The sequence below is a fragment of the Molothrus ater genome, chromosome Z (assembly GCF_012460135.2).
Source record: "Molothrus ater isolate BHLD 08-10-18 breed brown headed cowbird chromosome Z, BPBGC_Mater_1.1, whole genome shotgun sequence".
In the NCBI taxonomy this organism is placed as follows: domain Eukaryota; kingdom Metazoa; phylum Chordata; class Aves; order Passeriformes; family Icteridae; genus Molothrus; species Molothrus ater.
Window position 1 is genome coordinate 46,894,055 of NC_050511.2, and position 27,429 is coordinate 46,921,483.

Sequence of the window (27,429 nt, forward strand, 5' to 3'; positions counted from 1 at the left end):
CCTGCTCTGAATTTGGTGAATGATTAGCTGACACATCTCCAAATTACACAGATATCCCTGACTCCTGCAGTCTTCCTCTTGTGCTCAACAGTCAAACTCATCATGTCTCCCCTTTTTCTGTCCCTTCACCTTTGTTCCCTCCCACCCAACCCTTTACAGACCTTCTGTGTCGCACTGTCCCTTCCTGCAAGCGTCATCACTTCACACTGTCAGCTTCATTAGCTGACTTCCTTGCTTCTTTCAAAATTAAGGCCAGAATTATCTTCCCTCTGCTGTCCATGGAGATTTGTTATAAGAATACCAACGTTTTAGCTAGGAGAATCGTGAGAATTGTGCTTTTTATGGGCCTCATCTGAAACAATGTTTTTCAAGGGTTTCAGAATTTCAGCATAAACATTCAGAAAGAAATCAGAAAGTAGGATGGCAGGGACACATCTTATGGTAGCAGTAACATTTTGCCCTTCCTACTTTTTATTTAAACAATTTTCCTCAGTAAGGTGTTTTTCATAACCAGATAAATTAAATCTTTATGACACAATGGAAGGTTTTATTTTATCTTTGTTGCTTACTGTGTAACTCAGATGAGCTTCCCTCGTTAATATTTCTGATATCTTTTCTCCTCTGTCACTGCTGAAAAAAACTATGTCTGTTGATAGGCATCAGTCAAAAAAATTACTTTCTCCAACCTAAAATGGTAACACTTGGACATCTGTGAATTTGTACACCTAGATGTGAAATCCAAATGTTAAATTAATGTATTAACAATGTTTGTAGTTTTATTACCCTGTAATTATATCATACCTTCTGATTGTTTTTCTTTTCATCCCTGTCTATAAAAGGTAGTTGCCTGAACCTGTTGTGAATGTCTGCACTTCTAGTGTTAGTCCCAGTGATGTTTTGCCAGGTTCAGTGGAAGGAAAACCAGTTCTATAGATGGAATTGTTATACTAGAGGATCTATCAGATGGTGAACTAGAGACAGCTGGAGACTTGATTTGGCCCTGTAGCTATGTTTGGCATTCTTTCTGGCAAAAGTCTACATGGAAGGGGTCATTAAATGCAGTCTTGAACAGTGGTGGCTGGGAAGTTACAGCAAGGCTAAGCTGTGTGGTGTCAGGGAATTAACTGATTGTAATAACACAAGGAGAAGGGAATCATTAGGTTCTCTGAGCACACTGTTGACTGACTTAATGCTGTTATTCTCACTGTTAGATTAATGGAAAAAAAAAACTCCTTTGTATGCTTCTGTATTTTTTCATCTTCCAATCAAAATAACTCTGCAGAAGTCAGCATATTGGCTAATATTGGCTAACCACTGAAGCCTAAGATGAAACATTTTCACCGTTTGATTGTAGCAAGGGAGTCCTTCTGTTACCTTGGTGACGGCTGAGACTGGGTTTGGCTTTGTTCACACCTGTGGTGCAATTGTTATTTCATTATAAAACTACTTTCATGACATGGAAGATACTTTGTATTAATTATTCCTTATTTGTTAATTTAAAATGACAACACGTATTTTTCTTTATTTTATTAATGGAATTAAATATTGTTAAATATTAAAATATAGGTTATTCACTAATTACACTGGATAAGAGTCTGAGTTTTGTGTGTTGATTTTGGACAGCAGTTTCTGCAATGAATGTTGCGAAGAGCTTAATGGAAAACAATCCCATTATCCTCATAATTTCACAGAGGCAAGGAAGTATTTTGCCATTGCTACATCTATCTGCTTCTCCTGTCTGGGGGATTGAAAATTGGAGGGATTTGGCACCCAAACAAACCCATGGTAATTTTTAGGAGTACAAAGCAGTGTTTTCTGCTGAAAATAAATGCAGGATAGTTGGGCCAATGAAATAACAAGGGCGTTCCAAGCTGCAAGATTTCAACGATTATTTGTAAGCAGCACTTCACTTTTGTATTACGTCAGATGGTCTCTGAAATGTTTATGGGTAAATTTTCTAACTAGTGCTATATAGTTTATATAAGATTTTCAAAGCATTGTCCCACCAGATACACTTGCCTTCAGTGAGGACAACTGCCTCCAAGTGGGTCATTTAACAGAGCTAGAAGGTAAATCTCTGAGTTCTGGTTGAAGAAGTATGACAATCCTGAAGCTGGAAGAAACTTGGCTCTCTAGATTGAATATGATACTATAAATTCAGTAGTGGGAACTGTAGAAAAACATGTAAACAGATAAAATTCCTCCTCTTCAGCTTCTGTTCCCTTAAGGTGTTTTCAACACCTTAGTTATTGGTTGTCTTTCTACTAGCGCTCCTGAAACCACCTGATTATCAGCTGATTTCCATTTTAAGGGAGCCAGTGGCTGAATTTAGTGGAAGATCCTGACTTATTGGAGAACTGGAGAGAGTTTTAGCTAACAACTGGTCAACTGATATATTCCTATAAGCTGGAATTGGTGTTGCTTAACTGAAGGTGCTCCAGCTCGTGCTGTCTCTTTTGGCTTATTGTAGGTGAGAGGTCATCTGCACTCTGCTGGTGACAGAACTGTCACCTCCAATTCTTACAGCCAATCAGTGCTTTTTTCCTGCTGCCTTTCAGGAATTACCCGCTTGAAATTTAGGAATGGCAGAAATAAAATGTTGAGCATTGGGCAAAACTTCTGTTGAGTAAGTTGACTATGGGTGTAGAGGAAGGATTGGTAAGTTGGTGCATAAACTCCATCAAGGGAGGAAGGCCACATTTTTTCATTTTCTTTTACCCTTTGTTCCTCAGACAGTCCATTAGAGTCTCTCTAGTCTCTCCAGGCCAAATGCAGAGAAATATCAAGATACATGTGTAGCTATTTATTGTCTACAGAAGACCCAGTTCTTCACACAAATGGAAGAGCTGCACAGATCTTAAGGGTGGAATTTCCATTGCTACCTGTGGGAATTTTACCCCAGGAAGGAGAACAGGTCTGGGCCCAACAAGTGAGTCTGGTCTGTGTTGGTTCTGTTGACACTGAAGCTCCTAAAGAGAGATAACCATTATGATGGCCAACTGATACTTAACAGCGTACTGTCTGGGCTTGCCTGGATGAGTAATTCAGTTGAAATGCTTTTTACTTTGAGTCAATTGTATGGCTTTTGGCACTGAAATTTTTAGCAGATTAGCTGATTTTGAGATCTTTTGAACATGCAAATAATGCATCAGGTTTTGGGGTCACAAACTTAATCTTGGCTTGCTGTGATGGGGAAAATTTTGCACTGTCCTCTTAGAGATGTTCTTCTTCATCCTTTGACCCTGTGTGTAATGAATTTGAAACCAAACATGATAACTTTAAATGGTGCAGCTCAGGGCTGACCTTCAGGAAGATGCTGCTGCCTTGGCACCTCTACTCCTCCTCTGACAATGCTCCAGTCATTATTGTGGAACTTCCTCTCTTTCCTTTCCTCCATCTTACAGATTTGATTCTTGGCTTCAGATCCATCCGCACATTTTGCAAGGGAGTTATTGTGTTTGCTCCCATTGGACTACTCATGTATACTTAGGGAAATGTGTGTAATAAGGGTTCTGAGTCCCCAAAATCCTCTTACAAGGATGGCTACATAACCTTACCAATCAGAACAACTTGAGAGCTGCCAAACAGGTTGGCTGATGTACCACTATTCAGATTTTCAAAACATTGGATTTAGAGAGGTTTCTTCCTGGAAAATTAAATAGATAAAAAGAATAAACAGATTAAAGAGAATAATGTGGGCAGATTTCACTACACAACTGGGGTATTATGCATTTTGGTTGATCCTTTGATCCACCTTCCAATTGCCATGTTAAATACAATTTATGCTGAACACTAATATGAGAGATCTCCTATTTATTCCTTTGTTATTTCAAAGTTTGGAATGACTGTTCAATTAGTACCTTGGTTTTCAGAACTGTAGTCATAAAATAACTATTGTCAGACTTAATATATTAAGGACAAGAAATGGATGTGTTCATTAAATATGAAGTTTATATGTAAAAGGGGGCACAATTCTGGTCTTCTCTATTTTTCAAAACCCAACCCCCAAATTTCATACACATTTATGTATAACAATGAATGGATGAATTAACATGAATGAAATACATATTTATAATGTATTTAACACAATTTTATTGCAATCCAATTTTTTAAATGCTGTCAACTGCATCCCAGTTTCTCCATTTAAAAAAATCATATATATCATCTTGTAGTACAACCCTCTTTACAATGTAACAAGCAAGAAATAATCTGCTTTTCTACTCTTATATTCAGAATGTGATTCTAGGTCCTGAACTTTGAATTTATTTGCTCATGAATTTTACTCATGCAAAAGTCTCACTTGAAACTAGTAAATGTTTAGGTGACTAAAGATTTTCCACATGTGATCAGATTTTCAGGAGTGAAATTTTACTATGTTCCAGGCAAAAACCAAACCAAAACAAAATAAAATAACTGTTAAAAAAAGTGTTTGAGACCAATTTGCTCTGTAGAGAATGACTGGTTAAAATCATTTCTCCATAAATGAAGAGATGCCTCCCTCGTCACTATTTTTTTAAAAAAATATTTGGGGAAAGGTTGAAGAGGAGAATAACCGCTAAACAAAATTCAGTATTAATATCTATTGGGAAATTATTACATACATAGAGCTTAATTTTTGGTGTTTTAATCTTTAGGTGGGAGTACTCAGAATGGAAAAGAATTAGAAATATTTATTTTTTACTTTCTTTGAATTGAATTTGTTTCACTGGCTTGATAAAACTGAGACCATGAACAAGAATCATTTTTCCCTGTTAGGTGTTGAAATACACAAGCACAGTCTTTTCATGCATTCAGATCTTGAGTCTAAATTAACTGAAACCTACATCAAGATTCACATTTTCTTGACTGGATTTTTCTCAGATTTATCGGTAGAGGACATTTTTAGAAGTCTAACAAATTATGCAAATGGAGCCCAAGCTGTGCTGCTGTAGTGATCTTTACTGTGTCCCCAGAATCTCCCCAGACAAGAAGGTTTAAGATGCAGTGACAGAAACATAAAGCTGAAAGTCTTTACAGGAGACTATGCTTCTGTAAATTTCTGCTAAAAGCCTTCTGCTTTCCAAGCAGATCACACATTGCTTTGGAAATCTTGACTGATTTCACACAGATGTTTTTGCTGCTAATGAAGTCAATTTCTTCTTTCCTGGCACAGAGAGCAATTGATCACTTCATTAAGCACTTCTTTACATAATCTCCCATCTCTGTACCTTTATATCTAAGTTAAACATATCCACTCATCTCACTTTTTATTCTACAGGGCTTATTTTCCCAGTCTGTTACCATTCGTATTTTTGGAGTGCAGTGCAATTAATCTCTCTTTCAAAGTCAGATCCAAGAAAGGATACAGAAAGGATACTGTAGTGAATATTAATTAGCTTCCAAGTCTGCCATATACCACTCCTCTGAACAACATCCCAGGACAGGCTCCTTTTTCTTGTTCTTCCTAAGGATTCTATGCTGTGCTCCATCTCATTTTATATGTGCCATTTTTTTCCAAGCAAATTCTTTTTATACAAATTTGTCTATTTCAACCAAATTTGATTGAAGAATACATGAGGATCCATAGTTCTTATGAATTTTGTGAAAATCTGTGTCTGAACAGGTAACAGAGAGCTCAGCTACCTTCCTAGATACAGACACCAGACAGGCTGGGTGATTGGCATGCATGCCCTGTCCATTCTGTCACTGAAATCCACATCAAACTTCCTCTTCCTCTGGCACATGAGGCAAAAAAGGGGATTTGAGAGAGAGAGGAATTTGACAAGCATAAGAGTATATTGCAAATATTTTTGAGGGCTGACGTTTAGGAAGAAATAGCTGCAGGTGTTGATCTGGAAGAGGCTAAATATAAGTTAATATTTCATTAGTTCCACCACTGACAGCAATTTAGAGCAAATTTTTTTGCTTGTTTTATTTTGAATTTGAGTTTGGTCATTTGTTTGCTTGCTGTCCAAAACTTATTCCTTCTGGCTAATTTTCAGATTGCCATACACTGTAATCCTTATATGATTTCCTTCAATTATGCTTCTGGATTTCTGGTGTTTTATGCCTTCTTCCCAGGTGCAGTTTGCACTTTGAAGATATACTCTCAAAAAAAAAAAAAATTAGGGGGATTACACAGGTAAGTGAAATAAGCATTTAGATGAACTTGATGGGAAGTTGCTGTACATAATAGGACAGAAAAGAAAAATGTTGCAGAAATCGTCTTTGTATACCCTCACTTTTTCCCAGAGGAAATCTGGACATCATTTCAGCAGCCTGAGTTTACTTTGCCCATGCTTTTATAAAGTTTGTACTGAAATATTTAATGCCCAGCATTCCTTGCTTACCCCAAAAGTTAAGGTTACTGCATGAAAACCGTTCTGCAATATGAATATGTTAGATCTTTCTGCTGAAACTTCTCTTGCCCTGAGGAGTGGAACCAGCTGGGCAGAGAGAGAGAGACTGACCATATTCTGACTTCTTTATAATGATCCTTTTTTTGTGCACTTGGTGCTGGTGAAGAGTTTCACTTTGTTGTCTGCAAAGGACAGGTAGTTTGGATAGAGAATTCCAGCCTACAGAGCTCAATATTTCCAAAAGTGATAAGATAATTCAAGTGTTAGCAGCAAAATAGACTATAAATTCAACACTTGCAGTAATATTGCTGTTTAGTTGATTAGCCTTAACATAAATTAACTGCTGCTTCGTGTTACTTATATTCTGCTTCATTTCTCAGTCTTACCAATCTGATGCTGTACTCATAATTCAGACAAACTAGAATACAGTAAATGACAAAAATCTACTAGTTCCAGCTGCAAATATTAACATGTGGCAAAGCTGTGTACAGCTGCAATATTTGCATTTACAGTGCTTATGCGATGTGCCAGAGTAGACAAAAGGTCCACAGGCATTCTATTCATGACTTAATTTTGGAATGATAACAGAACATTTATTTGAGTTTTGGTAATTTTTATTGTAGAAAATGAAAACATTTCCTCAAATATTGGCAGGCAAGATATCAGTTGAAGAGCAAAAGAATTTTTTTTTTGTATGACTTGAAAAAGTCCACTTTATTATATTAGGTGCTCAGTGTGGTGCAAAAAATAGCTGCACTTTTCACATTCTTTTTAATGTCAAAGATAAATTCGAAGCATGTTACATTGTTAAAGGTGAAGCTCCTGCTGTTTTTAAAAGAGCAGGCATTAGTCCAAAAACATAACTTTGAAACCAGGCATCATTGCGTGACCTGTCTACCTTGAGAACAAAATTGGGAGGATGTGAATGGCCAACGATATCCATCGCTGAAAACTAGGTCTTCTACATGTGCAGTGTCACAATAATTTACGGGATTTTCTCTTTACTTGTTAATTTTGATGGATAGAAGAACAGCAAAAATATGTGATCATCTAAGATTTATGTAAGTAATCAAAAATCAAAAGAGATATTAATGTTTGGTAAGCAGAGGGGGTATGCTGACCCTTGCACCCAGGTCAAATTTCCCCTTAAAAAGGGAGTTACATGGATGAGAATGTTACCTCTCCTTTATCTAAGCACATGTACATGTGCATGCACATGTATGTATATATGTGTATGGGTATTTCTTTCTAGATACCAATTTAAATGAAAGAACTAAAACCAGACTTATGGTAAGTGGCTTCTTTGTAAGCTATTATATCAGCATTTTTGTGAATGAGGAAAGGAGTGGAAGCCAATATGTTTCTGTCCTGATCTATATGTACCAAACATAGAAATATGCACATGAAAGCATATGTATTTACATATAAGTGTACGTAAAATATGAAAAAGTAAAGGCTTGACTGTAAAGCTAAACATCTGAAAGCAGATGTGTCTTTTTCTTTAAGTGAGACTTTGTGGGCTGCAAAATTACTTTTTGTCATTTTTGAGCCATCCCATGTCATAATGTTGGAAAGATTAGATTCACTTGTTGTCTTTCCCCTTGGTCCTCAAGTATTACACAGTGCTGAGAGGCAGTTGGCAAAGAAAAGGGCAGCATATAAATTTTCAAAGGCATGGCTAGAATCTGGAGTGGCAAAGTGAACCGTAGCTTGAATAGAGTTATCTTCAGGGGCAAATGGTGGCTGTGTGGGACCCTCCTCAGTAGTGTCTGGTACAGATGTCAGGTACAGCTGTTTGTGTAAAGTTACTGCTCTGCATGTCTCAGAGCCACCAGGGGCTGTTAGGTTTGGACAAGTGGTATTCGAGATAAAATTTCTCTTGCAGGTCTTTGGAAGCCTAGTTCTGCTCCCAGACACTTTCCTGATTCTGGTCCACGTTTTATGTCCTGAAGAGCTGTAGGATGAAGTCTATGTTTTTTACCCAATAATAGGTTGTGGTGTTTTCTCTGAAGCATCACAGCTTTCCTGTTCTGTTTCCTCCATTTATGCTAATGCTCTTCCAAACTTAATGTATTTGAAGCAGATTATTTTTCTTATCCCAAGTTCAGGACACTGGGTTCTGGAAGATGTTAGTTTAGAGAGTATTTTTGTTGGGTTTCTAGTTATTTAGTTAATTATTGTTTGATTCCTTTTTCTGTATAGACCATTCAGAATCACACACAGCAATGCAGACTTGCGAATGCTCTTATGGGGGGAGGTCAAAGGCTTGGCAAAAAATAAGTGTATGTTCTTCTTTTCTGACAGACTTGGCATATTTTTTCATTTGCACTTTAGATCTTCCTTATTTCTCCATTTTCCAATATAACAAGTGGAATTATTTTACATGCTCTGTTGTAGTGAAAGAGAGTGTTTCTGTGTAGGTCTGATGAAAAATCCCTGGTTATTTTTCAGTTTGATAGATCTCCATAATTGTTTGTAAGGCTATGCAATTCGGCAGTTGAACTTCATATTCCTGCTTTTTATAACATAATAGGACATATTCCTTCAGCTAACAAGTAGGAACACAGTAAACAAGGTAGCAATTTTATTTTAAAAAAATCAAAAGAGATTTTTGCAAAACAATTGCACTGCATCTGTCTACCATCCCTTTGCACTAAAAACAGGTTGCTTGGATGAGTAAGAATGACTCACGAGAGCACACTGATGCTTAAAAAACCTGACATTACATTTAACCTAATTTATAACAGACATTAACAGACATTTCAGAAATAATTCAAGTTGCTATGGGATCCTTTATAAAAGCAGTCATGGTATGTAATGTCTGGGACTGTATGAGACTGGGTTACACAACTTGCTTAAGCCTTTTTCTTCCCTCCTGTTCATAAATTATTGGTGGGGTGAGATACAAAAGTCTCCACAAAATCTCTGGCCTTTCTTGGGGAGCTTGTTCATATTTTTCAGTACCTTGTGTGTGTGAATATACTGTGACCTACCCACATAATCATGTTTACATTGCCCACTCTGGCATTACCAGCTGCTTTCACTTTTTCAGTGAAATTCTGTGGAAGATTGAAAGAGGTGTTCTTTAATATAAATAACTTTTATCATGCATGGTTGTTGTCTCCCACAGCTTTTGAAAATTTCTTTACAAATGGATAAGTTTCTCTTTCCCAATTATTACATTTTTTATTAGGCATTGAAATAATGTTTATATAGGGAACATGGGTATATTGACTATTGTATTCATGATCTATTTTGGGACAGAACAAAACTAACATGAAGCAAATTTTAAAAAATGAGATGGAAAAAATTGTGAACTACATATTTGTATGTCTGCTTGGAGAAAAAAATAAAAGGTGGTTTTTATTTAGTCATTCTTTAAACCATAAATCAGGAGGAACATTACAGGAAAGCTGAGTTTTGACACGCTAAGTCTGAGCACCAGAAATTGCACTTTTGTTTTAGACAATGTAAAGAAAAGAACTCTAATTTCTGAAGAAAAACACTTAGAGAATGTATTTTATCTCTGAGTTTCCAAATAACATCCTGCCAGCCAAATCAACTAAGAGATTTTGCAAAACAATGAATAACCTGACATGAAAGCAGGTTTTGTAAGTAGGAGTGCATAACTTTTAAACAATGTTTATTAGTAAGCAGTAAGAGAAGCACAGGCAAATATCAATTCTGTTTGCATTCAGAGAGGTTTATTTCTGATGTTAGTCAATACATAATAAGCTCAGGCCCTTTGTAGCCAGATGCTTTGATGCTGCACAGATCTGGTTTTGAGGCTTTCTACAAACTATAATTAAAATCAGAAAAGCAAACTTCCTCACAATCAGGTAAAATGTACTGTATATACTTGTTCTAAAACAGCAACAATGCATTAGAATTCCATAACTATCATGCTATTATGAAAATAAATATATTTGCTATATTATTACAGATTTTTCCACTGATTTCTGGAAAGAGCAATTTATAGTGTTCATTTGCCCAGACATGCATCCAGAAAGGTGATTTTCAACAAGCCAGAGAATTCTGTCCTCTCCCTTATGAGTGAATATGCTTTGCCCTCACTAGGAAAAGAAAAAATTTCACGTACTCTGAAATTTACCACATAAGGCTTTTTCAGGACCAATGACCATCTTTGCAAACCTCAAAACCTGAAGAAAACAAATCCTTTGCAGAGTTATTAATGTTAAGTATGACTCAAAAGAAAATAAAGATATGGAGGACTGATTTAATAAAAAAAAGCAAACACAATCAGCTAAAAAGAGCTTTTTGGCATTATCAAATATGGTTTTACCTAACAGTGCATTCTGGACAATTAAAAAATAGATAGCTCTGCTGTAGGGTGGTGGTGATTGAGAATAAGGGTATTTTTGTTTGTATATTACCCATTTTATTAAATTGATCAAAGACATAAATATATTTACATTATCTATATTTTATATTTAATTTTGATACTTAATAAATCAGAATAGCATTGGGGTTAAGATATCAAACACATGTGAGCTGATTTAGGAATCTTGATTTTGGTTCTAGGGATATAATTTGTACATCATACTTCAGTCCACTAAAACATTTAAGCACACCTTTGCTCTAAGCAGAGCTGCCTGCAGCATTTGCCCATTTGTTTGGTTCTGTAGCTTTTACTGCTCTTTCCTTAAAACAATTTGCAGCTGCTCATCACAAAGCATTGTTCTCTAACATGAACAAGAGGCTCTTCCAAGCTTTCTTAAACTCCTCTTGGGTGCACGCTGCCAACAAAAATAAAATTGTTACTGAACATGATTGGAGAAAAACCTAATAATCACTGTAGGTTTTAAAATACTCAATAGTCACTTGGTTCTCATGCAACAACACAGCTACTGGTAAAAATCCTATGAAAAGCTACTCAATAGAAATCCAGAAAATGAAATCCAAAGACACCAATTTATTGTCTAGTTCCCAAGACACTTGCAACAAGTTTTTTAAAACTGCTAGTTAAAAACATAAAATGATGGATTTTTGTCTTTTCTCCCTTTTTCTCTCTCCCTGGTCACAGCCAACTGATGGGCACACAAGATATCCTGTGAGCTTGTCCCTATGGCCTCAGCTGAAGGCGGGGTGAAGTGGTGGAGAGTCTCCAGCACACTTGGCAGCCCAGCTTGGAGATTGCTGTTTGCGAGAGAAGGGAATGTGCCAGCTTTCACAGATCTGTACTTGCAGGAGGAGACCTAGACCTGTGAGGCAGCACCCTGCCATCCGGCTCCTGGCTGGCACCCAGATGCTGTGAGTAATCCTCCAGTGGGGGAGGCATTCCAGCTGAAGGGAGCCATCTCTCATTCCTCAAGCCCCCAGCAAAAGCCCCAAATGAGCCTCTGTTTCCATAAGATGAATTAGGGGCTCACCAGGCACATGGGGCTCCCAAGATCTGTTCTTCAGAGATTTTGAGGAGCACTGGTATCACATATGCTTAGGTAGTATGGGAGAACTTCCTGTTATGTGAGGGAGCCAGGATTGCAGATCTCCTGGCCACTTTTGGTTTTTTGGACCCTCAGCTGATTTCCATCCCCAGCTGGATGCAAAAGGCAGGTACCCACTCCTCCTTGGCACTAGGCTGACAGTACAGAAGTGTAGACAGCTATGCTGAGTCCAAGAAGCTGGGAAACCCAGGTTTCTGGTGCTCACCAGCAATGTCACCTTGGTGTTCCATGGGTAAGGATCAGGGCAGGCTCAGCAGTGGTCATGGTGTCTCCACATAACACACAGCCAAGCCCAACACCCCTAAGGCACATGGGGCAAACCTCAGGGCTCTGGGCTCCAAAGGTGAGCAAGCAGTTCAGCTATGCCAGTACTCATCCTTACGCCTGCAAGCAAAACTCTTTTATTCTTTATTCCACTGCCATCTTCAGAATCACCATGTCCTTTCCCTGCTTCCCCCTCACTTGTACTCACATCTAGCTTGCTTATGTATTTTAAAAGGTGAAAAAACTGCCAAGTTTTCTGCCTACAGATGTTTTGGGACACTCCTGCCTTTGCCATCTTCATTGGGCAAGGCACACAGCGCAGCAGGAATAAAAACGTGATTTTTTTTTCTTGATCTTTATGCTAATAATTTCATATTAAACAGAGAAATAATTTCAAAATACCAGGAAAGCAATTAAAAGAAAAAAACAAACTTGACATGTAATAAATAATTTAACACCTCACCCTAACGCAACCTGCAGAGTCTTTCAGTCACGTTATGGATGTACAGTCATCAGTTTTTGTGGTGCTTTGCATAAATTTCATTAGTATGAACACAGTAATATTAAAACACACACATAGACACAATTTTCTGGCTTTTCAGTTCATTATGAAATACTTTACCTCTGGGCAGATGACTAATATGCCTAGAGGTAAAGTATGCTATTAAATTTCTCTATCCTTGAGTTGTGTCATAGCCAAAAAAAAAGGGTGCAGTCACTCATAATCTTTATTAAATGAGCTGAATACACCCACTCAGGGAAAATGCTGTTGTATGACTTTAATGTGTCCTGCAGCAGCATTAACATGCTTTTAGGTCATTCAGCTCCATATAGTAGAGCTACAATAATAAATCCATGGTGAAAACTGGGAGAAATTCCCTGCCTGTTCTGAGTAATTTGGGTGGCATTACCCAGAAGGTTTAAATTCCTGCTTAGCAGAAGGAAAACTTCACCCCATGTTGTATTGTGAAACTATGGAGTTTATGTATCTGAGGATATAGTGAACTCTAGCAAACTATTTGAGTGGGGCAATAAAATTCTGAAGAAAGTTTTAGTTTCACCTGTTTTGTGAAACACATTCGTATAAAATTGCAATCTTCTTATGGATTAATCTTTAGCAGAATCGACATTAAACTTTAATTGTTTCTTGATTTTATTACTGATTCTGTCTAGAACTGGACATGAAATCCTATGTTTTTTTGCTTTTAAACTGAGGAAAGAAAACACACAACCACTATAAATCATAAATAGGAAATCCCATTTATATAACATAAAAATATATTATGAAATCTTTTGTGAATATAATTTCAGCCAGAACCAGAACTATTTTCAAGGTGGAATAGAAAACACTTTACCAGCCATTAAAATGTCTCTATAGATTCTAGCTGGATTAAGCTAGTAACTTCAACTGGAAAGGATTTTTCTCTGGTAACTTGCAATGAAGAAATTTCCTTGTCACTGTAACTTCTTTTCCTACCCTTAGAACTAGTCCTATTGAATGTTGCATGAATGATTCAAAGGCATTTAGAAAAAGGGCAGAAATCTATTTGCTCATGCAGGAAATTTGGGATATATTCTGGTAGTAGCTGACAGTGACCATACTGGAAATGAATTCAGCTTATAAACAAACCTGATTCAGTGTCTTGTTATAAATGAAGAATCATCTGGTTTGCTTGTATTTAGGGATATATTTTTGCTTGGGTAAGAAAAGTATTTTTAAGTTAAAAAAGTGGTATTCAGAAAGCTATTTCTAATATTTGTCATTTTTTTCTTTCCAAGCTTGCACTTTTTGAAATTAACTTGGAATATTTTAGACATTTTATTTTGTAATTAAGATTTTAATTGTTCTCTCATTGGTTCATCTTCTAGAGACAATGTTGTAAATTCTAGGAATTCTAGTAAATCCTAGTTATTCTAGTAACTCCAGTAATATAATATGTAAACTCTAGTGATTCTAAGAAATATTTATTGCAACAAAAGAACAATATGAAAACTAAATTTTAACTCTTTTCAAGAAAGAAAAAGCAAAATTCTTTTAATAACTTCATCAGTAAGAATGCCTTCCTTTACCCCTACTTATTGGTACATTGGATTACACTAGAAGTACCTGAATTGATGAAATAAAGAAACATGAACATGAACAGCATCAACAAAGAAACAACTACCAGCATGGTAATGAATCAAGAGCCTTGTTAAAAATTGCTCTTTAAGATGCACATTTATGGTGAATGTCTTGGCTTTATGACTTTTATCCTAAGCCTTACAGTGATGTGTAATAAATTCTTAATTTTCTATGCAGCAACATTTCTTGTCTCATTTCTTGGACATAAATTGCCTAAGGTTGATCTTTAAAGAACTTTTAAAGCGTCTAAATGCTTAATGGGGAAGAGAAAGAAATATGACTGTGACTAGAATTCTACTGAGATAAAGATAAAATTGACAAAACTACCCTACTAATGAAAGGCAAAACCACTATTTTTATCTTATTATGCTTATCGCAACAGTAAAAGTTTATACCACATAACTATTTTAGTTTATTCTTCTGTTTTTCTATAACTTGCAACCTCATTCAAAACAGACGCAATCAAAAACAAAACAAAAATGCACAAAAACAACAACAACAAAAAAAATCATCCCGAACACTATGAATTAAAGCAAAGTAAATATTTCAAGCCCTTCTTCGTGAAAATCGCTTGGTCTTAAGGGTTGTTAGTAAACCTAAGTGATTAAAAATTAGGGATGTATGAATAACTGTTATTTCATAATGCAAGGCTAAAGACAAAGACAAGACAGCAATTGTACAATTGTACAGTTCTTATTAAGGTAGCAAACCAGGAACTTATAAGCACATTAGAAAAAATATGAATAATTTAGATGTCAACCTGACACATACTGGACCGGCTTCCTTACCTCTTAAAATTCATAAGTTTATACAGGTCTTATAGTATGATTCAGATCTCATAATTTAATGAAACAAACTTAATCAGAGGCATTTATTAAATAACAATTCTGATAAAGAGATAATTGAGAATGACGAATTGAAGACCTACGTTTTTTCCTCTATCATTCTGTGAGAAGTTTTACAAAGGTGTAATTTGCTAATTAAATTGTGTGATCTAAATCAATGTTTCAGGCATGTAATTGCACGGAGTTTTGCTCTTCTTGAAGAAATCATGGAAATTTTTTAAACTATCTTCTCATTTAAGATATTGATAACATCTTTTTCTGTACTGTCTTAAAAAGGAATGGACTAAAAGCAAGAAAGACTTAGAATTTGGAGTATATAGAGATTGGATGTGCTTAAAGTTGTGTATTTGAGAGATTCTTTCAGGAGTAAGCTGGTCTTTAGTTTAAGAGCAGCAGTGCACTTAACTGCACTCTCATTTTTGTCCCTGTTTGTGGAAGGACAAAAACACATATTCTATGTGACGGGTGTATTTCTGCAATTTTGCACAACTACTTAAATTTTGTTTTCCTCCCCTTTCCTCCTTGCTTTTATGTGCAAAATAATGTCTTAAAAATTAGTGAAGACTCAGTTTAGATGTTTTCGCTGCTTCTTCCTGAAGCAGATAATTTCTGCAACCATGTAATAATTAAATATTATTTTGTATTGCATACTGCTGTGAATGGAAGTGATTATTGTCTATCTTTGAGAAGCTCCATCATCAAAAGGTTAGATGATAACTTGATTTGTTAAAAAATACAGAATGTTTAACATCTTTTCATAGATGAATAGAATTCATCCTTCAAAACTGCAAATAAGGCTGAGTGCAGTGCATAATTCTTTATGATAAGGGAAATTACAAACTAGAAATCATCTGTTCTGGAAAAAAAATCCCACAATCCTATTTTTATAATTTTTAAGGGGTATACCTAAAATTTCTGGTTTATTCCAGAAGGTTTTCTAGTTTACTCAATAATAGACCTAGATTTCTTTCTTAAGAAGTACATATTTTCTGTGGTCCATCCATTACTCTTTTCTTTGTCTGGTTAGCTTTGGGGTTTTTTTGTGTTTCTAGCACTATTGTCATTACAGAAATCTGACAGGTCTGATGGGAAATGTCTTTATGACACCACTGGGATACTAAGAATAAGAGGGGGGAAAAATCAATTGGAGTCTCATTTAACTAAAGTTGAATCTTTATTACAGATTTTTTTTACAAATTACCAACTGCAAGCCATTTTTCCAGCTGCTGGTTCCTACTATTTGCAGTTGGCAAATGGAAAAGCTAAGAACAAGTGGCACAGAGACTGCAGTTTTTGTACTTTCCCAGAAATGTTCTCTTTGTTTTAGTGCCCTGTATTAATACTTGCTCTTTCTGATTTGTGATTGACTACTTGTACGCTCTATTATTTTCAGAAATTGCTCATGTAGCCACAGCTTGAGATTAGCACATCCTTAGAAATGTGACTAGTAATTCAATTGTAGTTATTTAGCTTCCAATTGGTAACATTGAGTTAACCATTTCCTAGTAGTGGGACTTCTATTCCATGTGGGGAGGGTTCTGTGGATTTTCAGTTTTCAGAAGTTTTCCAGAGACAATACTGCCATGGGCTGCAGATATTCAGATATTCATGACTGATATTCAGCCTTGCAGCAGTTTGGGTGGCATGCTGATTTTCACATGCTAGCCCATAACTCAGAGACATTTAGCACCTACCCATCACAACTTTGACATTCTGACTGTTTCACAGCTTTGCATTCTCTTTATGTTTCTTAGCTAGATGTAAAGACACAGACAAAAACTCCCTGACTTCATATCTTAATGTCTCCATTATTTTTACAAGAGAGGTGACATGAAGACACAAAAACATATTACCATCATGGATAATCCCAAGAACTTTGAGTCATGACAGAATGATAAGTATACATGGCCTCTGCATAGGATAAACCACTTAAGTATCCATTTGTAAAATTTTCTAATCTGAAACTGCTTAAGCATGGTCCTTTGCCCTGAAAAAAAATCTATCCCATCTATGTCTGAAATTTCTGGGGTTAATATGAAGGTGGCAAGATTTACAATATCAAATCATCTCCTGTTTTGTATGAGCAGTGATAAACTCCTAAGTACTACTGGAGCACAACCTTTATTAGACATGACCTGACCAGACTTGTTCTTCTATTGTAGCTCAAGATTAAAGCATTTGTTGCAACATTTTTTAAAGTAATCCTCTCTCTGGCTGACTCATAACAGCTGTAAAGTAATAAGATATTTAGCTTAAGATGAACTGAACCTATAAATTTAAAAGTGATATAATAACCAACACCATTATGCATAGCAAAATGCTTCTGTCATCATTTGAATGCTTCATGCTGATGTCACTATCTGCATTTGATTGAACTGATCTAATACCATAGTTGACAAAAGATGATACCAATGGTGATTATGTATTTTTGATGCACTATGGAGGAAAGACACCAAATAGGAGTCAGAGGCACCATGTGGTGGGAGACGGAAAAGTTGACATAAGGTTCTTGAAATGTCCAAAAGATCGTTCAGAGTTTGTTGCTAAGTGTTTCAATGTCAACACATGCAAAAAGTACACATGCATTGGTTTTCCTTATTTTCTTTACCCACTTTGCCAGTTACCTGGTAGTCTCTCTTTCCTTCCACAGGGCTGGCCATGAAATCATAGTTTTGTTGGTGGTATATTCACCTTTTTTGTTCTGCCCTCTTAGAGGTTCTGATTTGTCAGAAACTTCTTAACAGTAATATTACCTGGTGCTCCTGCAGCAGCTCATTCTTTCTTGACTGTAGTGCCTCAAAATTGTTGACTTTTTCTGATGGGAGAGGTTGACACCTAGAGAAGTAAAATGATTATTTTAGATCAGATTCAGTCTTTATATTCATAGCCCCCTCCTAACTTACATCACAAGGAGTCCTCAGGCTTTTTTTTCCCTGATGAAGAGAAGACATAATAATAGATAATAAAGGCTTTTATTAAAACAAAACTATGTAAAAACTCGGCCAGATGAAAAAAAAAGCTTTTCTTTTCTCTTGTTGACAAAAGTAACTTGCTTCCTTTTCACATATATTCTTGTTTCAGTTTGCACTGGTCCTAAGGTCTCCTTTAACCTTTTCAGTAATATTTGAAAATACATCATCTACTGTTGGAATTAACTCTAGGAAGTGAGCGGAGTTTTTCCTGGTCGCACAGGTTTCAGAAGACTGAAGTAAAATGACAATTGTAAAGATGACAGGCACATTCCTGAAACCTTTTAAAAAGACAGTCAGCTTAAGCCTGTGTAAAATGCCTTAGGACTTGAAGGTTAATTATTTGAGTAATGTGTTGTCTCAGTGCAGACCTGAATTCATGAGATAATAATTCATACCCAGAAGTGAAAACACTCAGTTATGTTCTTCCCACAGTAAACATGAGAGCACCAGTGTTTGTGGGCACCAGGGGCTTCAGGACATGTAATTTCCTTCTGTTTTGAGCTACATTTGTGATTGGTATCATTGGGAAGTCGAAGAGTGCTTAGTTATACTGTACTCTGTGCAAACATGGAATGAAATAACAGCTTTTTTGAGACCTGATAGAGCACAATAAGGCAGTGAAACAGATGCATCTGTCGTGTGAGCCAGCTGATAGTAAATCTCACTAATGTAATTTGTTGTTCTCTTCTGAGTGTAGGGTGCAACCAGAGAGAAAGTCCGAAGATGTTCACCTGAAAATGAGGTGGAGGAAATTCTGGCACTGTGAACTACACTGCAGTATCAATCACTTTATTGATAAAAGAGAAGTAGAGGTTGGTATGGGAAAAACCTTGACAGTGCAAGAAGTCACCTATATTTGGTAAGGAAGACAGGAAAAAAAAGAAGCGATGTGGTATTACAAAGACTGAAATCATCTAAGCTGCAATATAAGAACATAGTATTTTTCAGCATCAAAGCCAGAATGGAAAAGGCTGGTCTAAACCCCTCCTTAACAGTCACAGATAATAATGTTGTGATGAATGTGTGGCATTTTAAGAGTTGAAGAAATCAAATGTGTTGTTTGGAATAGCCACATCCCTGAGAAAGAGAAAACAGACAATGAGACAATCAATTCAATATTACAGATCTAGTGTCTGTGAGGCACGTAAGCATAAAGAAAGGAAAGTAAGGAAAGTCTGCCGAAACACAGGCTCAAAATCTCCTGAAGAAATATAAGAGAGACAGGACAATACTTTTTTTTGAGAATAAAATTGGCCTAGAACAGTCTAGGTTGCCTTGTTTCTCTCATGTAGCCTTATCTTTTTGTAACTTTGAGGATTAAACAGGAATATCTCATATAACATTAAAAAAAAATCACAGACCTCTATCAGGTCAAGTGAATTTATATTCCTCTATCAGCTAATCAGACAGAGTAATTTTTTTTACTCGTTTGAAGAGTGTGTGAAGTAACCCAATTCAAGAACCCAGTGATGACAAGTGTCAGGTGCTCAGTGATATTTTAACCAGGGGAAAATTAACCTGAATGTTACTGGAAGTAAAACCACTTAACAAAAGACATGGTCAAAATGGTAGCGGTAATGGAGAATTACATTCTGTCCTGGTCCCAGGAGGCCATGCCTGCACAGCAGTGGATAGCCTCACAGGGATATGACAGCTCTCTGACCTCTCCTTGCACAGCCTCTTATTTTAGCTACATAGGCACTGCTTCTGTATACGTAGCCTGGTTTCCCTTGGGAAACTGAACTGAAACCCTACTGTTTCAACTGTAACAATGGTGTTAGTTCCTCTCTTTTCCCATTCCTTAATAACCCATTATGAAATCTGAGTCAATACAGCCAAGTTCAGAGATGTGTTTCATGCAGGCAGAGGCAGGAGGCTGACAGTGAGGCTGCAGAGAGGGGCACCAGCCATCACTCCCAGTTGTGAACATAATGCTTAAGGGACCTCCTGGCCATGCACTGTCCTCTGCCCAAGCTGAGAGCAACGCTTCCATCAGGGCTAGGGATTTCCCCTCCTGGAAGAGGATGTGATGTGACGGAAAGGGGCAAAGGGGACATAGCACATTGCACCATGTAAAACTGGCTTTTATTAGCTGTGCTCCTCACACAACAGCAACTGCTCCACAGCTGCAGTTTTACAGTTCAGGCTGAGGATTTCCAGGGGCTCTGCTTCAGGGCTATGAACAGCTCAGTGTCCGTCTGTGGGGTCTGCAGTTAGCTGTCAGAAAAAATAAATAGCCCCACAGTATCCAGCACTTCTGGAAGAGGAGGAACAGTTTTCTTACAGTCTTCTCATCTTTCACCCTCTCCCTTTGAACCCCTTTATGTTCTGCCAAGTGTTCCCTCTTAAACAGATACACATCTTTGTCCCAGACTTAATTCCTGTCATCAGTTTCGCTTTGTCTGCAATCATCATGATGTTGAAATCACTAGTGAAATGTACAAAAAAAATGTTTGCAGACATGCATCAGCTTGGCTTACAAACACATGCTTGGAAAGTGGACATTTTCAGGTCTTTAGCGCCTCCCATTTTTGCTCTATGTAGCAGCTGTGTGCATGTCATGGTAGCTTGTGGCTTTGGAAGATAGAGTATTTTTAGATTATTGGCACCAGAAACACAGGAGAGACTGGCTCAGAAGTCTAAGCCAAGCTCCATGCTGAACAAAACTTTTGGTTAAGAAAGTGGTGTTTTCTTCTGGCTCCTTCTCTCCCCTCCACCCTCCATCTGGATAATTCAGCTTTTTTACCTCAGGCAAAAAGCCATGGGGAAACTGATACTTTTTTATTTTATTATTTAAACACAACTATTGATCAAATTTACACAGCTTTAAAGGTCAGCCCTGTGTCCAGTCTCCCTCCTCAAAGCCATGCCCCCTTCACACTCACTAAACTACATATTGTACCTGTTTTTTAATGGACACATACCAATACACAGCTGGTGATGAGAAAGGTAAACAAAGAAAGGCAGAAATAATGTGAGCCCATGCAAGAGTTTGTAGTAGTTGTTCTTCAGAACAGAAAATCTAATACTTCTCTTTCTTCTTCAGGAAAGACTTTCTCTCAAGTCCATAAACATGGGCAAGGAAAAAGGCAGGGAAGGAGTGAGTCACAAGCTGGAGAAGTCAGATGATATCAGTAGAGTTTTTAGTAGACAGTAAAACACAGCACAAGCTGCACGCCTGTAGCATGTGCTGCTTTGAGAAGGGTGTCTAGCCCTTTCTCTCTGATAAGATAGCGTTAAGAAGGTCCACTATTAGAGAACAAGAAAAGGAAAGCAATATACTTCAATTCCTGGCTCATGCCTTAGGCTATGCCATAGGTGAGGCATGGGTTACTGGGGGACGTGTCATTTACAGGAAAAAATACCTGAAGGTGTGTGTTGTGGTTTAATATTGGCCAAACACCAGGCACACATGAAAGCCATTCCCTCACCCTCTTCTGCTACAGTTGTGCAGAGGAGAGGGAAAAAAACAACGAAGGGCTCATGAGTTAAGTACTGTGAGAAAAACACTCTAAGGGCAAAAAAAGGTTCAGATTTAAAGGTATAAGGTAAATATATTACTAAGTCAGATGAGAATAATGAGAAGTAAAGGATGCCTTTAAAACACCTTTTTTCCCCCCCCAGCTCCTCCCTCCTTCCCACCAAGAGTGCAGGGAGACAGGGCATGGGAGTTTTGGTCAGTTCGTTATTCAAGATCTTTTTCTATTTGCTCAGGAGAGGAATCTTTCCTCTGCTATGCCGTGGGGTCTCTTCCACAGGAACAGGACCAAACAGTCATGCCAAAACTGCTGGGCCATGAGTCACTCGTCCACTCGGTTCAGTCTTTCAGGGATAGGCTGCTCTAGTTTGGAAGCAAGAGCCCTGCCTGTATTTCTGGAAGCAGGGGCCCTTCTCTTTCTATTCAGGTCTCCCACTGGATCACAGCTTTCTTGAGCATCCACTTGCTCCAACGTGAGCACTTTTCCTTTGGACTGTGAGTGGATCTCCACATGAACTGAATGTATTACAGAGGGACAATTTTTTTCGTCATAGTCATCACTACAGCTGGCAGAGGAATCTTGACTCTGATGCCTGGAGCACCTTCTCCCTCTCTTTTTTTTTCCCTCTGACCGTGGTGTCACCATGTTTTCTCTCACATGTCTTAACTTCCTCCTCTTCTCTGACCAGAAGTAAAACTGCTGCTCATAGCTACCACTGCCAACAAGTTTCACGAATTCAAAGTATTCTGCAGAATCCCGCCAAGCCAAGAGGTCCATCTCATCTAAGCTCCACCCTGGCGAGGTGCCTGCCACCTTTGCACTGTCAGCCATGTGGCCCTGCTGCCTGCGTGCAGTGGCAGCCAGCATGGCGCTGGTGCTATGTAATGCCTCTCTTCATGCAGGGCGTCGGGAAGGAGAAGCCACTGCCGCCACCCCTGCCCTTCTAGCTGTGGCACTGCTGGCCAGGAGTGGCTAGGCAGGCCAGGCCTGCCACGGGCTGTGCCGAGACAGTGGCAGCCACAGTGGTACATCACTGCAGGCTGCGCCACCATGGTGCTGGCAGTGGCATCTCACCATCCCTGGAAAGAACTATGCTTGCCCTGTTTTATTTTTCTCCTTAAATACATCAAAACAGAGGTGTTACCAACCTCTCTATTTGGCTCAGAAGCATGTCCATCTTCAGAGCCAACAGGGATTGGCTCTGTCAGACGTGGTGGAAGCTTCCAGCAGCTTCTCACAGAGGGCCTTCTCACAGGCCCTTCCTGGCAATGGAAAACCAGGCTGTGCCAAGTCAAGACAATGTGACATGTATGACATTGCAAACCAACAGATCATGACATGATATTTTTGAACCCATGTGTAAAAAGATAATCCCCCAGTTACAGGTGATCCTTTTGGTCTGTATGCATTGACACAAACACATACTCTGATGTTTGCTTACATGTGGCCATCAGGTACTCTTACAAGGGCCATGGGGCAAACTTCCCAAACAAATTGAGGTGTATATTTTTGGGTCTGCTGCAGTTACCAACTCTACTTATGTGTAGTCATCATGCTATTAATTCACTCCAACACAGCCCAAATGCTTTCTCTGAAATGGAAACACAGGTATCTCCAGGGTTAGCAGGATAGAGAATTTTGGTTCATTCTACTTAGTACATCTGATCCAGCTGATAATTACAACTAGTGGTGCTTTTAATTTATGATATACAATTGTGTTCAACACAATTGTATATCATAAAAATTATATACAAAAATAAAAGATCTGCAAAAATAAAGATCACAAAAATTCAGATATAAATTGAACACTTGCCAAATGTGAAGTCATGTATTGCATTTTATGTGATGTATGTTTTGTGAAGAGTAGACAGTCTAATAGTTTGAACACTGAAGAGATAAACTCAATATCAATAACTTGTGGTGTTCTCTGACACAATGGAGAGACTACTTAACTGTTAATAGGACACCTTATATATCCAGGAGAATTGCAAATGAACATTTTCTACATCAAGGCTTTTACATGTTTGTCATGAGATGAACTTTCACAAGCACTCAAAACTGTCAGGAAATTTTGTTCCCCTTTGTTTTTTTATCATTGAAGAGGAGAGAGCATCCCCAAACATCCCCTCTTGTCTATGGAAGGTAGAGAATGTGGGGTTTCTCATATTTTCAGCACCTTACTGCTCCATTATCATGATGAAGCCAAAATTTCATGCCAAGGGTCAGAGATTTGGTTGTGGAACAACTCAAAAATTTGCCTTACCCCATGAAACAGTCTGTGGTTAGCTTTCCTCATCCTTCCATCTGATCTGTGTCAGTACGAGAATAGAAATTTCATATACAAGTCCTTGGGTTTTATTGTCTCTCAGACAACAGAAAATTCAGTGAAGACCACTTTGTTCCTAGACTAAGAACTGTATATTTGCATTAAAAAGTCTCAGTTTACCAGTCAGTGATCTGTGCTACAAGACCAGTGTATTTTCCCCCAGACTGCTATGCCAGAAAATAGCTGGGCTAAGAGTCATTTAGTCAAACTGCTGGGGCTGTTGAAACTTCTACTTGACAAGGAGAAAATTTTCCATGTTATTGCAAGTTTTTATTGTCTTTGTGCATCAAGTCCTTCTTTATAGACTAGAGAAAATAACACACTAGTCCAGAGAAGAAGCATTTGAATATTGTGTTCATGCCAGTATTTGCAATTCCTCCATCAGAACAGGTTTCTTTAGTTACTTATAAATAGTTGCTAAATTTAGTATGCCATAAAACAGACCAGTAGAACCATCACTAGTAATCACAGCACATGTTCTATTACTCTTTTTGCTTCATAATTAAAAAAAATTAGTTCTATTCATTTACATCTCCATTTTTAGGCCACCTGGAGCATTTTAGAGAGGCAGACCTTGCTACAGACTCTTTGACCATTCTAGCATGTTGAATGTCACTGTGTGTGCTAACACAGTATTAAAGCTATAATTGACAAGTGCCTCTGGGGATGGGTGGAGGGAGCACAGGCAGAAAATTTTAGAGAACTCATGCAGAGGTAGCCAGATAAGCTCTGGAGGTGGGGAGGCATGAGCATGAAGAGGTATTGCCCAGAAAAGGAAATAGGAGCTATTTAATATGCCAGGTCTATATAATGTTTAATAGCATATGCAATGTGACAGCTTATGCAACTGCAATATATGAATATAATGCAAGCATGACAACAGTGTTTACAGTTATAGTGTAGTCCTGTTCAATTCTAAGATAACTAAGAGATTACTTTGATGATGGCAGTGGGTGTCTACAACAGCCTTTGCAGCATGCAGTCATGGAAGAGTTAGCAGTACCCCCCTACGGTTATGACTGCTGCACCCAAATTCCTGGATTTTTTTTGGTGCTGAAAGGCCTGCTTTTGTTCCTGAGCATCCCTGTTGATTGCTTAAGGCCTCAGGATGTTTCAGGTGGCCAGGGTAATCTGCTAAAAGAACAGCCAGCATAGCAGCTGATGCTTACGACCTGGTGGTAACAATGCTGGCCCGCTTCTGCTGACCCCACCCTTGTCATCCTTGATTTTTCCATTTAACTGCTTAGACAACATGACCTATGGCTTCATTCACTGAGTTTTCTGGACAGATTCATCATTACTGAGTCACTTGCTGACCTGATCCAAAAGTGACAAATCATAATATCTTCCTATTACCATGTCTTCATCTTGAAGCTCTTCTCCAAGGGACACCATTCCCTGAAACCACTCAGAGGTCAGATGGGATCTCTGCTTTCATTGGTCTACACACCCTAAACATGCCATTTTTGCACTTTCTGTCCTAAGTTCTAGTGCTCCAATGGATGACATGAAAGCCTCAGTGGAAAACACTGACCCTCCTGTAGAGGAGGAACCGATTTACCAACCATGGTTTGGCAAGCATTCTGCACCACAAACCCAGTCCTCTTCTTTTTAAACAAAAGCAGGGGGAGATGTTGCAGTGATGCAATATCCTGTTTTAGCTATCCCAGTCCTTTCCCAGGTGTGCCAATACCTTCTCCCTTCCCCTCTCCTTGCCTCCTGCTAAGTGCTGTCCATCAATCTCATATTCCAGCAAGGGTGTCATATGATTGGCAAAGTTCAAAAGATGCCTCTCAGCCCTGGGGACAATTGGACCATCCAAGTGTCATTTGTCCCCTGAGCCTTCCCCCCTCCTACCTGGTTGGTGGGACCCCTACCCCTTCCCCTCCCCCTCTCCCTGGGCTTAAAAGACACGGCGACCATGCGGTTCGGAGTTCTGTTGGAGCTGTTACAAGATTCAGAGACCAGTGACCCTGGAATAAAGCTCTGGATCAAACCCTCCAGCAGAATCTGTCTCCTTTTCTCCTTCACCATTGCCTAAAGCCTTTCCACCAGAGGTAAAACTGAGTTCCTTCTTGCCTGGACTTGTTCCAAGTGCCAGCTGCCAACATCCAGCCAGTCAAAGGTGTCTCTGAAGAGAAAGCCACCTCAGTTGCCACCTCTGGTCCAGCAGCAAGGGTCAGACGAGCCCACGCACGTTCCACCCGATAATATTGGGATCATATTCCAATATTAAATGAGCAAGAGAATAAATCTTTTCATGACAATATCAGCAGTTTAATTGTTGTCTTACAAATACAGTGATAAGGACAGTAGAACAGAAAAAAATTTTACTCTGACAAGGATAAAACAAAATAGCACAGCTTTGGAGAAGCAAAGCATGTAACTTAAGCAAACGGAAGTCATTGCAAAACATAACAGGATGCCAGCTAAGCTTTGCAAGGCCAACAAAGCAGAAGTTATGCAAAGTGACCATATTGCTTGGTTGCTCAAGATGATAGCTAACAGGCACCTAAAAAGGACACTGGACATTGAAGACAAACCCCAAAGAACCATATAAGGACTTCTAAAAAGAGGGTGTGACTATGTAAAATAAAGTAATTCATGTACATCCCAGTAATCAGGGATAGCCAATGAGTATGCCATCAGTGTGTATGATTAAACTCTCAGTTTTGAGCATTTACGCAACATTCAGGGCACTCAGTTAAAGGAAGGATTCTGCGAGTGGTCAGCATGCTACAGTAAAGAATGCAGCTTTCTAATACTCAAACCTGTGTTAGAAAGATTTTATCTGGCCAATTTCTGTATCAATGTTAAGGCTTTATGGTTAGGCTGGGACAATGATACATTGGTATACTAGTCTTTCACCACAGGCAATTCTAGATCTGTTTCTTATGTTAACATAAGTGAAGTTATATTAAGGTTTTATTGTGTGTCAGTGGTACTCTGCCCTGTTGTGAACACAGACCCCTACAGACATTGTGTTTTCTCTTCCATAATTATATAAAGATTTTTTCTTTGTTTGATTCTTCCTGATATCATTTGCAATTTACAAAGTATGTCACCTTATGAGCTATGTGACATAGCATGGACCATTTAAAGTGGGCGAGGTTTGTTTTTTTTTTTGACTAAGTACTGATAGTAAATCTGATCCTGTCTAAGTGGTTGCAGAGCTGGGGCTGAGCACGGCAAAACACCTACAACAGAGTCTATAACTCATCAGGCTGGTTTTGCTAGGACAGGAGATGGTTATTGTTGAAGGTTCTGAGAAGGAGGACTAGGGATGCAGGACCTGCATCCTTGTCACTCCTAAAGGATGCAGCTGACTGAGTTCACTTGTGCTTTTCCTCTCACCCAACCAGAATCCAATGAGGCCAAGAGCACCTTAAGCCTGATTTCATTTACTTTTAGGTTGTGCTTTGTATGCACTTATTGATATTTTCTAACAAAAACCCTCACCCTTATTTGAATGGAAAATATCTTCCAGATGATCTTACTAGGAGACAATACTTGAGCAACTGTTTCCCTGTATATGACCTTTCAACATTCACATATTCATTTTCTTGTTCTTCCAAGGCTCTGGGAATGAGTAACATTCCAAGCTGTAATGATCCCTCT

The 27,429-nt window shown here is 38.3% G+C and overlaps 1 long non-coding RNA gene across 2 annotated transcripts in view; it reads left to right on the forward strand.

Moving 5' to 3' along the window:
* Positions 1 to 27,429, forward strand: part of LOC118699474 (uncharacterized) — a 32,327-nt gene that overhangs the window by 1,564 nt on the left and 3,334 nt on the right. Inside the window, exons 2-3 of one of the 2 annotated variants that reach the window (XR_004982087.2) lie at positions 11,383 to 11,609; positions 18,704 to 18,865. This is a non-coding gene — a long non-coding RNA (uncharacterized LOC118699474). The remainder of the gene's footprint in view (positions 1 to 11,382; positions 11,610 to 18,703; positions 18,866 to 27,429) is intronic. The other variant, XR_004982086.2, reaches the window with a different exon arrangement.